The following is a 15,201-nucleotide window of genomic DNA, read 5'->3' as shown; positions in this document are numbered from 1 at the left end:
GTCCACAGGCCTTACTGGAGCAATAGGATAGGTTAAGGTGATAAGACTGTGATCAGAGGAGCCCAGTGGTGGGGAAAGATTTTGAGCATAAGCAGAAGGATTAGTTGTAAGGAAGGGATCAAGTATGTGGGAACTCTCTGCAGGGTACAGGTAGGATACAATCTGCTCTAGATCATTAAAAATATATATATATTTTTTTTTTATGTGACCGACTCTGGGCATAGGCTTCACAGCCTGCTTTCAAGGCCCGGTAGTCCTCCTACAATTCCATACACCTCTCCATGTCACCACTTCGGCGCTAACACCCACCGTCCATATTGAATACATGCTAGGGCTGTCTCATACAGGATTGGTGTATTGGTTAAGTGGGGGTATTTTTACATGTCGGCGGTTCTTCTGGTAGATCAGTAGTCTGATATTAATGAAATTCAAATCCTTAAACTGCTCCCTGCCCCGCGGGATTTGAACCCGGGTCCATTAGGACTGCAGGCCAACTCTCTACCGATTAAGCCACCGCCTCCCCCAGGGTTTGTTCACCAGGTGGATCAGTAAAGGAGAGGAGAGCCAAAGGAGGTGGTGAACATTGAAATCTCCTAGAAAGGAGATTTCAGTGAAAGAAAAAATGGCTACGATGTGTTCCATCGTAGAAGTAAGATAGTCGAAGAATTTTTCATAGTCAGTAGAATTAGATGTTAAGTAAATAGCATAGATATAATTAGTCAGAGAATGACAGGAAAGCCAAAGACAGAGAGCAGAGGAATCAGAGGAATCAAGTTCAGGAACATGAGAGCAAGGTAAGTCGTTGTGTACATATACACAACAACCACCTTTGGCTTTCAAATGAGTATAGTCCCCGCTGAGGGGGGTCACCTTGACGTGGTGGCGGGGCTTGAAGCGTGGCTGGCAGTGCCACCTACTTTGGAGGCATGCCTACCTTTGTAGGGTTCGGCATTTGTCAGTGTCGTGGACCAAGCACCCCCTACATCACTGGTAGAGGAGGCCTACTGGTGATGTCAGTCCCTGCCCATTTGCCATCTAGGGCGGGACTGTTGCCTCCCCACGTGTTTGCCGTGCGTGGCATCCCGTAATGCTGGGAGACGGGAGTCCTGGAGGTTGAGTGATGCTGCATGGTGCGCCCTGCAGCTAGCAATACACCTCTTTGGTCCCTTATTCTGGCTAGACGGGTGGCCTGGTTGGGCCCGACCAGGTCAATCGGCTGGTCACTGGCTAGCCATCCAGGCTAGTCACCTAGTGGCTTTAGGGTCAAGCGGGCACTGGGGGACCTGGTGGCTCCTATCGTCCTGGAGTCACCCTTGTCAGAGTCCCTTGGTGGTTACCTGCGTATACTTTCCCACTACCTCTGGGGTCGCCAATGGTGCTTTCCCTGGCATATGGCCTCCCCTTGTTGGGCTCCATGGTGGGTGGAGGGGTGGGGGAATGAAGGTTGTTTTTTATTACATATGGCTTCCTCCAACATTCTTGCGGCTGACGACCCTGGCTCCGTCCCTGACCATCCTTCACAGTCTCCCTCTTGTGTGCCTCGTGTGCCTCTGGCTGGTGTGGCCCACATTGCCACCTTGGAACCATACCTGCCTGGTTCCAGTGGTTTCCGGTCAGTGGCCACTACAAAGAAGAAGAGCCAGCAACAGACATCGTCATCTTGTGGACATGCCCGTGAGGTCCTGCCAGGTGTCTATGAGAGGATTGATTTCCCAAGGTACTACACCATTCGCACTTTGGATGGTCAGCCTATTGGGAATCTAGACATTTTTACTGTTCATTGGCGCATTGTGTCAATCTGTGGCAGAGAACCGAAGATTTCACCTCAGGGGGATGGTGGCCTCCTAGTGGAGGTTACATCCCCTGAAGAGGGTTCCCGGCTGGCTGCCCAGTGTAAGGACCCGGATGCACTGTTCACTTGTGTTCCTCATGCCTTTTTTAATCAAATTCGAGGTGTTGTTTTCTCGAAAGACTTATTGCGTTACAGTGAAGAGAAGCTGCTTGAAGAACTCCAGGTCCACAGGGTCGTTAAAGTGGAGAGATTTCAGAAGAAGGTTGATGGTATTCTTTCCCCAACTCCATCCTTGTTGCTGACGTTCGACTGTACTGTTCTGCCTTCATCCATCAAGGTGGCTTGGTTGTCCCTTAGGGTCAAACCCTTTGTCCCAAATCCACGACGCTGCTACCACTGTCAGATGTACGGGCATGTTGGGCGAGTCTGTCGTCGTTTGCAACAGGGCCTCCCAGTGGTGTGTGTCAGTTGTGGAGCATCCACTCATGCAGGACAGGACTGTCCTGGACCTGTTTGTTGTTTGCACTGTGGTGAGGCACATCCTGCTTCATCTAAAGACTGTGCCCGGTTTTGCTTGGAGAAGGAGATCCACCTCATCCGTAATCGGGATAAAATAAGCTTTCCTGAGGCCAGGAGTAGAGCCATGTCATCTGTTTTCCGTAACGGAGTGTCTTATGTATCAGTTTTGTCCAGTCATAGCCGTCCTCGTCGTCCTGTCCAGCAGCAGACCCGAGTTCCTCCTGTTGTGTCAGCTCCTATGCCTTCATCTGCTGATTCCATGTCAGTGCAACAATCTCCCGCACTTGAGACGGTTGCCACTACAGTTCAAGACTCGACCTCTTCATCAATGGTATCCCCTGGTAGTCATGGTGCACATTCTTCATTTGCTAAACGTCATCGTGGTTCCTCAGAGTCTTTGAGTCTTGAAGATCCTCCAAGCAAGGTGTCGGTCGTGGAGTCCACATCCTCTGTAGTTAGTCCATCTGTGCAACAGCCCTCAGACCCTGCTTCTGGGTCTTCGGGGGCTTCTGGGGTGTCAGGTCAGTCTGGCACCTCTTCCTCCGGGGAATCGGATGTTCCTCCTCCGGTTACCTCTGAGGATCCTGTCCTGCCCCCTCCACGTTTGGAGGCCAGGACCCCAATCCCTCCTGCTCGACCTCTTGGTTCACTGGGGGCCCCGGGCAGGGTTCGGAGTAGCTCTTCCTCTCCTGCTGGGCAGCGACGGGTGTCTGTGAAGTCTCCCAACACTTCGCAGACCCCAGGCCTCGTTCTAGCCATGCTGCTGCCCGTGGCAAGCCCCTTAGTGGGCGTATCCGCATTCCCAAGAAGATTGTCTCCCAGGGTCGCTCAGTGGTTTCCACTAAGTGACCCTTTCTTTTGTGTATATAGTTCCTCCATTTTAATATCTTTAGTATTTTTTTTTATGGTCTTCTGTTTGTCCCTCTCCCCTGCCCCTTTTTATTTCAGAAGTTTTAATGGCTAATATTATTCAATGGAACTGCAGTGGTTTACGAGCCAACTGGGAGGAACTCCGTTGGCTTCTGGCTGAGTATTCACCTGTGTGTGTTTGCCTACAAGAGACAATGGTTGGTGATGCTGCGCCTCCCAGTCCACCTGGTTACCAGGTTTTTTATTCAGATCATCGTCCTGGACAAGGTCATGGTGGGGGTGTGGCTATTCTAGTACGCAGTGACATACCTTTCACTGCTGTGAATCTTAACACTCCACTGCAGGCTGTTGCTCTCCAGATTTTCCTTCCCCGTCGTTATACTGTGTGCTCTTTGTACCTCCCTCCTAGTGCCACTATTGAGAGGGTTGATCTTGAAAATCTTATTCGTGCACTTCCCTCACCCTATTTCTTGCTGGCTGACATGAACAGTCATCATCCCCTGTGGGGTGGCTCCACAGCTGATGCTAGAGGTACTATGTTAGCCTCCATTGTGGAGGATGTGGACCTGTACATTTTAAATTCTGGTGAAGTTACTTACTTCCATAGTCAAACGGGTATTTTTACTTCTATTGATTTGTCTCTGTGCTCTGCAGGGGTAGCCCTGAATTTTACATGGGCTGTGTTACCAGACTTACATGGCAGTGACCACTTCCCTATTTTATTAAGATCGACACAGAGTGCGCCTCAGCGTCGTCTTCCCCACTGGCGCTTGGATAGGGCGGTCTGGCCAGTTTTTGAGGAGCTGTGTTCCCCGAACCGATGTGTGGAGGATTTTGTCAGCACTGATGCTGCTGTTGAGTATTTCACAGACTTAATACACTCGGCGGCACTGCAGGGTATTCCGAGAACAGCTGGTCACTTTCCTTGCCGTCCAGTTCCCTGGTGGACTGATGAGTGTGCTTCTGCTGTTCGGGCTAAACGTGCTGCTTTCTCCCGACTTCGTCGTCACCGATGTGACCCTGGTTACTTAGCGGCATATAGGAGGGCCTGAGCTCATGCCCGGCGGGTTATGAAGGAGGCTAGGAGGAAGTCTTGGGCATCATTTGTTTCTTCAATTTCTTCACAGACTCCTCTCACAAAAGTGTGGAAACGGGTGAGGAAGATTTCCGGGAAATTTCCTGTTCCCTCTCCTCCTGTTTTATCTCATGCAGGTGTGGTGGTGGCTCATTCTTCGTCTGTTGCCGAGATATTTGCAGCTCATTTTGCTAATGTCTCTAGGAAGGACACCTCATCCCCGTCGGCATGCCGCCGACGGTACCTGGAATCTTTGGGCATTAGTTTTCCATCTACTGCGGAGGAGTCGTATAATGTTGCTTTTTCTGCTTCTGAACTTCAGATGGCATTGTTGCAGTGTCGCGACTCGTCTCCAGGCTTGGATGATGTTCCATATGCCTTCTTACACCACTTGCCTGATGCAGGCCTTCATTTTCTGTTGTCACTGTATAACAGAATTTGGTGCAATGGTGGGTTTCCAGCCTCATGGGGTGTTGCTGTGGTTCTCCCCATCCCTAAGCCGGGTAAGGATCACTTGCAGGCCACTAATTATCGCCCTATCTCGCTGACATCTTGCCTCTGTAAGGTCCTCGAAAAGATGGTGAATAGTCGGCTCATGAGGTACTTAGAGAAGGGTGGTTACTTGTCTCCAGTCCAGTGTGGGTTTCGGAAGATGCGGTCGACCACAGATGCTCTCCTTTCTTTAGAATCTTCCATCTGCCAGGCTTTTGCAACTAACCAGCATCATATCACAGTGTTCTTTGATTTGGAGAAGGCGTACGACACTTCCTGGCGTCATGGTATATTGCAATCTCTTTATGAGTTTGGTCTCCGTGGGCAACTCCCCACTTTTATCCAGGAGTTTTTATCTAATCGTTTTATTCGGGTCCGAGTCGGGAGTGAGCTGTCTACTGCACGTCCCCTTGAGGATGGTGTGCCACAAGGGAGCATACTAAGTGTTACCCTTTTCGCAGTGGCAATTAACAGCGTTATTTCTGTGCTCCCTGATGGTGTTCGTGGCTCTCTCTATGTTGACGATTTATCAATCTCTGTCACTGCCTCACGGATGTCAATGGCAGAAAGGAGGATGCAGGTGGCTCTCAACTGTGTCTCTAGATGGGCTGATGAACGAGGTTTTCGATTTTCCTTCAAGAAGACCGTTGCCATGCATTTTTGTCGTGTTCGTGGAGTCCACCCTGACCCAAACCTTTTTTTAGATGGGCGTCGTAGTTCGTGTTTAAAGGAAACCCGGTTTTTAGGGCTGATTTTTGACAGCCGGTTGACTTGGGTCCCTCACTTGAGGTACGTAAAAGCTGAGTGTCTCAGAGCATTGGGTCTCTTGAAAGTTTTAGCGCACACATACTGGGGAGCTGATCGCAAGACCCTCCTCCTCTTGCATCAGTCTCTGATTTTATCCAAACTTCATTATGGATGTGAAGTTTATTCCTCTGCCTCAGAAGCCCGGCTTCGTATTTTAGATTCCATACATCATGCTGGTGTTCGTCTCGCCACTGGGGCATTCCGATCTTCCCTGATTTCGAGTTTGTTGGCTGATGCTGGTGTCCTTCCTCTAGACTTGCTCCGCTCTTCCCTTTTGATGAGATGTTGGTATCGCTTATCTCGTCTCCCAGACTCCGTGCCCTTTCTTAAGGTCTCTCAAGATTCTCGGTCACCTATTTTTGCCACTCGGCCATCCTTTCCAAAGCCCTTTGGTTTCAGGGTGCAGTCGATTATGTCTAGCTTCTCTGTTCCTTCTGTGCCGATCACTCCCCACCGTGTCCCGAGGGTGGGCTACTGGCTTCTCCCCAGGGTGACATTTTGTCATTTCTTCTCATCCAGTAAGGCCTCCCTTCCTCCTCAGGTTTTATTTTCTCTGTTTTTAGAGCATGCCTCTTCTCATGGGGACTCCATACCAGTTTATACTGATGGATCTAAGTCTGATGCGGGTGTGGGCTTTGGTGTGGTGTTTCCCACCTTCTGTCGAGGTGGGAGCCTCCCTGTGACTGCTTCTGTTTTTACGGCTGAGCTGACTGCTATTTTATTTGCCCTTCAGATTCCCTTCACTCTCCCCCACACTGCTTTTACTGTTTTTAGTGACTCACGAAGTGCTCTTTCTGCAATGGAGTCTTTTAATCTCTCTCATCCTTTGGTTTTATCCATTTTAGAGTGGCTTTTCCTTTTAGGGCGTTGTGGACGTCGTGTAGATTTCTGTTGGGTTCCAGCTCATGTAGGAGTGGCAGGGAATGAACGAGCTGATCAGCTGGCCAAGGCGGCAGCGGCTCGTCCCCCTCTTGCACAGTCCCCTCTGTATCGTCTGCCTGCTGCAGATATGCGCTCCTTTATTGCCTTCAGAGTTTGGTGCTGTTGGCAGGAGCATTGGGATGCTGTGGGTGCCAATAAGTTGTGCTCGATTTGCCAGAAGGTGGGCTCATTCAGTTACCAGGGCTTCCCTCGTCAATGGGAGACTGCTTTGTGCCGCCTCCGCATTGGCCACACCCGTTTCTCTCATGGTTTTTTAATGGAGAGGGCTCCTCCTCCATTCTGTGATGACTGTCTGGTTCCCTTGACTGTTCGGCACCTGTTGGTGGAGTGTCCTAGTCTTGAGGATTTACGGCGTCGGTTCCTCTCTGACCACCAAACGGATGGAGGTGAGTATCATCTTTCCTCCGTGCTTGGGGAGGATGCCTGTGCCTTGGGAGGGGCAACCCTCTCCTTTGTCAAGGAGGCAGGACTTCTTAAAGATATTTAGATTTTCTCCTTTTTTATTGGCTTCTCCTCTATTTTTTGTTTTTTTGCTTTTTACTTCTTTGTTATACGGCGGCATATGACCCAGGCAGTTGCGCCGCCATGATTATTATGAAAAAAAAAAAAGAGTATAGAGAAAGTAGGAGGATACAGAGAAAGGTTTGCTATCTGTTGTCTCAGACAGCTGAGTCTCAATTAGGAAGAGAAGGTAAGGTTCAGAGGAGGGAACTTACCTCTAGTTATGGATAGACGTTTAGAGCACACTAATAGGAAGGCTAAACTCAGTACCACTAAGGGATAGAGATTATGTCGTAGTAGTTATTAGTCAACTACCAGTCAAACTGGTCGGGGATTATAGGTTTGCATGTCTGCGTCAGTACATCAGTACCTCGTTCTTCCGTCAATCTGTCCGCAATTTTCTGTCCAATCTGTAACTTCCACTTGCATGGACAGATTTTGATATACCTTCACACAGTTGTTCCCCATTCCATGTCGGTGTGTCGTGTGTAACAACCAGCCATCCACTCTCAAGGTCAAGGCCACACTTGGGGCCCAAACAAGATCGGGTGCTGCCATACTTAACAGCCAGACCTACATTCGTGTCCACTCTGTAACTTCCACATGCATGGACAGATTTTTTTATAACTTCACACAGTTGTTCCCCACACCGTGATGGTGTGTTGCACGAATCAACCAGCCATCTACTCCCAAGGTCAACGTCTTTACATACCCATACTGTGTACACAGTACATACGTATTGCTATTATAGCCACATTCCCTACACAGTACATATACAGTATATGGTTATCATCTAGTAAGGGACTTCGTGTTGCATACCAGTACTTCATTCACTTGTCTTTTATATATATATATATATATATATATATATATATATATATATATATATATATATATATATATATATATATATCTATATATATATCTATGTATATTTTTACGGAACAGAGAAAGATAATGTACACTTTAAGTGAGAATACTAAAAATCACTACTGTCCCGTAAAGTTCCAGGTTCAAAACAAAAGAGTTAGGTAAAATTACAAGTTAAAGTTTAATGCTCAAACTAACAACAAAACATTCAGGACTCATAAGGATAACGTAATGGCAAAAACAGGTTAAATATATGGTTAACTGCAATAGCCTCTATTAACACGAAATTAGCATGAGTAAATTTATCTAAGTCAGCCCTGAGGAAATGAAAAACACTGGGTAATGCTCAGTTAATGCAAGATAAATAATTACAGATACAAACTATTATTACCACTGGCTGACAAAATGAAATCTACACAATTTACAAAAACTTTCCAGGCCTAAGAATTAACCTTATGCTATACAATACAAGAACAAAATGCAATAACACTTATACTCAAATCACACAGCTGCTAGATGGTTGGAGACTTCCTGAGAAATTCACAATAATAATAACTGTACAGGGGAGGACAGAGATGTGAACAAAATGAGGAGCAGATCTAAGTGGCAATGATGCAGAGACTGAGCTCATTATATAGAGGCCGGCAGAGCTTGATACAACTTGTAAGAAGGATGCGCAAATGAAGTCATGGGGACAAAGAGCTGAAAATCCTGCTCTGAACTCCAGAAATGACGACTTACTCTACTATAACGGTAGAAGGGGGGAACTGAGGCAGAACACGCTCGTGATCAAACATGCAGCATACTGTGCGTTAAAATTACACAAAGGATGATGAAATCATAGGCTATGTAACACCTCCCCACAAAGAAAAAGAAATTTACAAAGGAAATTTCTTATTACTGTAAAACAATCTGTATATGGCATTACAGAACATGCAAAAGTCTTTCCTAATATTACAAAACATGAGATCTCCCTTGCACGTTCAGTCATAGGTACTTGCCAGTATCCCTTTAACAAATCAAACTTACTTATGTACCTAGCCTTTCCGATCTTGTCTATGCAATCTTCCACACGAGGGAGAGGGTAAGTGTCTGTTTTGGTTATCTGATTAACACGTCTGTAGTCGATGCAAAGCCTCTGTGACCCACCTGGCTTAGGGACTAGAGTGACAGGAGAACTCCACTCGCTCTGACAGGGCTCAATCATCTTGTGGTCTAACAGGTAGCCAAGCTCCTTCTGGATCAGAGGAACTTTCACTGGGTTCACACGTTAAGGAGGCAATTTAATTGGCTTTGCGTCTCCAACATCGACATCATGCATCAACACAGTGGTTCTTCCTGGAGTGGCACGGAACACTTGCGGGTACTCCTGCAGTAATGCCGAAAACTCCTGCCTTTCCTCGGGAGGTAGATGAGAAAGCTTAGTCTGGAGATCATTCATGATATCAGGATTCTTCCCCAAACTATCACTCAGGCTCATAGTGCATGGTAGAGCTTCACTTGCAGACTCGGGTGGAACAGCTACAGTGCAGACTGGATTATTTTCGTCCCGCCTATGATATAACTTTAGCATGTTGATGTGACATAGTTGCTTGCTCTTTCTACGATCTGGTGTGGCGATGACATAGTTGACATCACTGAGTTTCTTCTCCACGAAATAAGGGCCACTAAACTTGGCTTGAAGAGGTTGCCCATGAACTGGTAGCAGAATCAAAACCTGATCTCCTGGCTGAAAGTGGCGTAACCTGGACTTCTTATCATACCAAGTCTTCATCTTCTCCTGAGCAGCTCCTAAATTCTCTCTCGCCAGCTGTGAAGCAGTGGACAGCCGTTCTTTGAACTTCATCACATACTCCAGCAGGTTGACGTCATCTTCCTCTGACAGCCAGCATTCCTTGAGTAACTTAAGGGGTCCTCTTACTTCATGGCCAAACAGTAGTTCAAAAGGTGAGAAGCCCAGTGATTCATTTGGAGATTCTCTTGCGGCAAATACAACAAATGGAAGACCTTTGTCCCAGTCTTTCTGATGTTCCAAACAGTATTTCTTGAGCATCGATTTGAGTGTTTGATGATATCTCTCCAATGCTCCTTGGGTCTGGGGATGGTAAGCTGAAGACGTGATCTGGGTGATGCCCAACTCTTTCAGAGACTGCTTGAAAACATTTGACATGAAATTACTTCCCCGGTCTGACTGTACCTCCTTGGGCAGACCAAACTTTGTGAAGAACCCTAGCATTTCCTTAACCACGTTCTTTGCTGAGATATTTCTAAGTGGAATGGCTTCAGGATTACGAGTAGCCATATCAATCAGGGTCAACACATAAGAAAATCCTGAAGAAGTCTTAGGAAGAGGGCCCACAATATCCACCAACACACGGGTGAAAGGCGCCTCAAAAGGAGGAATGGGAACTATAGGTGCAACCTTTTCGGTCTGATTACACTTCCCCACAACTTGACAGGTATGACAAGACTTACAATACCAGGAAACATCCCTGAAGATACCTGGCCAGTAGAAGTGTTTCAAAATGCGTGCCACAGTCTTCCTCACTCCAAGGTGTCCTGCCAAACTGGAATCATGAGCCACTCTAATGATATCCTGCCTACAAACACGAGGGATGACAACTTGATGTACAACCTCCCATTCACAGTCGGCTGATGCTGTTGGGGGTCTCCACTTCCTCATAAGTACTCCTGACTTTACATAATAACAAGTAGAAGTACCGGCTGACTCTTCTTCACTGCAAGCAGAGTTAGCTAGACCTTTCAACTCAGGGTCAGCAACCTGCAACTCAACCAACTCTTGACGAGACAAATTATCAACACTGCGGGGTACTGCCTCACCTGGTGAGTGGTCCAAATTAGCAAGAAAAGTGTCAGCTAGGATAACATCATCATCATCATTATCCTCTAAATCACCAGTAACTTTAGACTTAGCCCTAGTGACAGCACATGCAGGGAACACATCAGGGACATCACAATCCTGGGTCGCAGCCACTGGCTCACTAGACAACTGAGGAGCTGGACACACTTGACTTCCATCAATATCATTTCCAAGTAAGAAAGTTACACCTGACATTGGGAGTGTCTCAACCAACCCAACCATAATGGAACCATTAACAAAACCAGACTCTAAATTCACACTGCACAGAGGGACAGAGAAGTAATTATTCCCTACACCTTGTAAGATTACAGTTTCATCAGAGGAATTAACATTAGAGCCTAGAACACTGGTCAGCATAAGGGATTGGCAAGCACCTGTATCACGATATATTTTAACTGATTTCCTGTCATTACTGTCCAGAGGACTGACAAAACCATCAGACAGGAAATTAGCACATGAACTCTTGAGAGTGTCACCCACGTTACTGCTCAAAAGAGGAGCTCCATCATGAGAATTTAAGTTACCCCTCAAAGCAGGTTCAGTTAACTCAGTTAAAGAATTCTGGGAACTCTCAAGAGTGGACACTAGACCAATTGACTGAATATTTAAAGACTCATTTTTGTTCATATCACGCTCTCTCCTGAAACATCTCTCCGTAGTATGACCAAGCTTACTACAATAAGTACATTTACTTTTCTGAAATCTAGAGGTGAAGCTGGTATTTACTTCCTGAGAAACATCATCCTTATTCTCTTTCCTGTTACCTGTACTCTGAGTAGAGGCAACGTACTTACTCTCAGCTTTCCCTTTTTCTTTAGAATATCTCTTGTGAGTGAGAACATATTCATCAGCTAAAACTGCAGCATCAGACAAATTATCTATTCTTCTCTCATCAAGATATAGGCTTACATCTCTACTAATACACCTCTTGAAGTCCTCCAGCAAAATCATCTGCTTAAATTTACCAAAATCAGAATCCACATTCTTAGAATTTAACCACTGCTCTTACAGATCTTCTTTGATTTTTGCATACTCAACATGGGATTGCTTATCTTGCTTATAAGTTGTCCTAAATTTTACTCTATAGGCTTCAGGAACAAGCTCATAGGCCTTAAGAATCAAGCTCTTAACTACATCATAAATATCAGATTGATCCTGAGGCAAAGATGCATAAGTTACTTGAGCTTTACCGGTGAGAACAGTTTGAAGGAGTACTGGCCAATTCTGTTTGGGCCAATTAAAACCTGTAGCTACCCTCTCAAACAACTGAAAATACTTTGTTAAATCAGATTCATTAAAAGGAGGGACAAGTTTAACATTTTTAGCCACATCAAAATCATCAGAGCTAGATGATCCAGTTCCACCTTGTTTCATGCGATACTCATGGTCTGCCTGAATCCTAGCAATTTCAACTTGTGCCTCAGCCTCTTTAGAATGGGCCTGAAATTCAGCCTCCTTAGCACGAGACTCCTGCAGGGCTAACTGTAACTTAGCTAATTCAATCTGCGTTTGCTCATTTCGAGGAGTTACATTAAACAAGCTTTCATTAATCATGTCAACAATTTGATCTTTAGAATGATGAGAGCGAACAGCAATTCCCAATTGTTGAGCAACAAGCTTAAGTTCATTCTTTGTTCTGTTTTCTACATCACACACTGTTTGCACATTTGACAAAAAATCTTTGGCTTCATCAAGTGTAGTAATAGTAGACATCATGAATAAGTAACAGTCACAAAATATCGAGCAATATCCTTATGATAATATACTGAACATCCTGGCGAGGTCGCCAAATTTATGTTACGGAACAGAGAAAGATAATGTACACTTTAAGTGAGAATACTAAAAATCACTACTGTCCCGTAAAGTTCCAGGCTCAAAACAAAAGAGTTAGGTAAAATTACAAGTTAAAGTTTAATGCTCAAACTAACAACAAAACATTCAGGACTCATAAGGATAATGTAATGGCAAAAACAGGTTAAATATATGGTTAACTGCGATAGCCTCTATTAACACGAAATTAGCATGAGTAAATTTATCTAAGTCAGCCCTGAGGAAATGAAAAACACTGGGTAATGCTCAGTTAATGCAAGATAAATAATTACAGATACAAACTATTATTACCACTGGCTGACAAAATGAAATCTACACAATTTACAAAAACTTTCCAGGCCTAAGAATTAACCTTATGCTATACAATACAAGAACAAAATGCAATAACACTTATACTCAAATCACACAGCTGCTAGATGGTTGGAGACTTCCTGAGAGATTCACAATAATAATAACTGTACAGGGGAGGACAGAGATGTGAACAAAATGAGGACCAGATCTAAGTGGCAATGATGCAGAGACTGAGCTCATTATATAGGGGCCGGCAGAGCTTGATACAACTTGTAAGAAGGACGAGCAAATGAAGTCATGGGGACAAAGAGCTGAAAATCCTGCTCTGAACTCCAGAAATGACGACTTACTCTACTATAACGGTAGAAGGGGGGAACTGAGGCAGAACACGCTAGTGATCAAACATGCAGCATACTGTGCGTTAAAATTACACAAAGGATGATGAAATCATAGGCTATGTAACAATATATATATATATATATATATATATATATATATATATCTATATATATATATATATATATATATATATATATATATATATATATATATATATATTATATTGCTGTTTGCAGTCGTAGTGTCAGGATATACTAGACACACTGACCCACATATTGATAAACCTGCTCCAACAGGCCTTATCTATGCTTTAGTCCTCAAGCTTATCTCGACAGGAAATCGTTAAGTGGTCCCTATTATGTTAACACAAGATAAGTTATACAAACTCCTTATTAATGCACAAGATCTTGGAATATGGTTCACATGGATGTATCATCCTTTCTTGTATCATCACTGAAGGAAACCTTAGCTTCATTCCAACATGAGTTTGATATTAAATTTGAGGATTAAAAAAAAAAAATCTGTTAATTATTTGTTGTCAAATGAACCACTGATTGGTCGTAGACCTAGTTGTGCGACTAATCTTGTTGATGGTACCGGTAATGCTTTATTTGTTACTGCAACTCAGAATCAGGTAGACGAAATTCATATAAGATTGGGCCAGATTAAAGACATATCTGCAAAGGAACGTCAAATATTGAATGTTCATTCTCATATTTTAAATATTACCATTAGGAATCTGTCTCATATGAAAGCTGCACTTATAAAATTGCAGAAGGCAGCTAATATTTCACATGCAATAATAAGGTTTTTCTCTATCAGGACCTTGCATTTGGAAGGCGAAGCTCACATCTTTGAGGCCTTTGCTAATCTTCAGTAAGCTTTGTTAGATATCACTGCCGATCATATGGGGATTACGTTAGGTCTGAGCATGATTCAGGCTCATCTGAGTGTAGATATAGTGCCAAATACATTATTGCTGGAAATTTTACTTTCCGCCCGACCTGTATACCTTGTCTTAAACCATAAACTCATACGAGTGATATCTCGCAGGCCTCCCCTCAGTATGGCTCTACTTGCTTATTCCGGTTCAGGGTGACCTTGCAAATATTTTTTATGTATTCCCAATCACGTCATTGGTTTTTAGAGTCTCTGGGACAATGTCTTTGCACAGCCAGTTCCCTCTGCCAAATTTATTGCACTAAGTGAAAATCGTTTACATTATATGCTATTGGACGATTTCCTTGTTTCATACTCATCAAAATTGATTCTTTGCGTGCCAAGGATCATTGTGTTGAGATCAAGCACTAACACCTATGAGAGTGCTACACTTGTCAACCAGGTCATTGAGCCTGTAAGAAAAAAAAAAAAAAGGAAAAAGGATTATAAAAGGTTTTACCTCTGTATTTGTTAGAGATAATGATCGACGGCATTTCTCTGCGAATAAACCTATGCAATTTACTCTTATCTGTGCTGTCAATGATATTGCTAAGACAATTTAGACTTCAAGGTACAGGCCATATGGTCTGGGGTGACTCTCTAGTGTCCATAGTGAGTCATTCAAACTTATGCCACCCTTACTAAGGACACCAAACTATCTGTGCTAGGCCCGGTCCTCTCTATAGGAGGGGATAATCTTTCAACGAACTAACACTCCATTAAACATTACAGTTTAACAGGTCATTCTCGTGCTGAGTTGGATGTAATACAATCACTTCCTAAGATCCCCCCCCCCCTCCGACTGATTTACTGATTCTCATGCATTTGAATGAATTACTACGTTTTCACTTCAAACACCTCTTCCTCGAGCCCCCCCACGCATATTAACCCAGCCAGTCGTTCTGAGGGTTTATGTGTAAGTTTTTTTAGGTGTTATAATTATCCTCCTTGCTTCCTACGTAGATTACAGGTGTTGGTTATACAGACACTGCTGTCGTTACTGGCTTCATTTGAGAATCCAAAGTCTAGGATAGACTTCTCTACAATTTTGCC

This window comes from Coenobita brevimanus, chromosome 13, assembly GCF_032717465.1.
Source record: "Coenobita brevimanus isolate Jiangsu-jjx chromosome 13, ASM3271746v2, whole genome shotgun sequence".
Taxonomy (NCBI): domain Eukaryota; kingdom Metazoa; phylum Arthropoda; class Malacostraca; order Decapoda; family Coenobitidae; genus Coenobita; species Coenobita brevimanus.
This window is presented reverse-complemented; position numbering follows the sequence as displayed.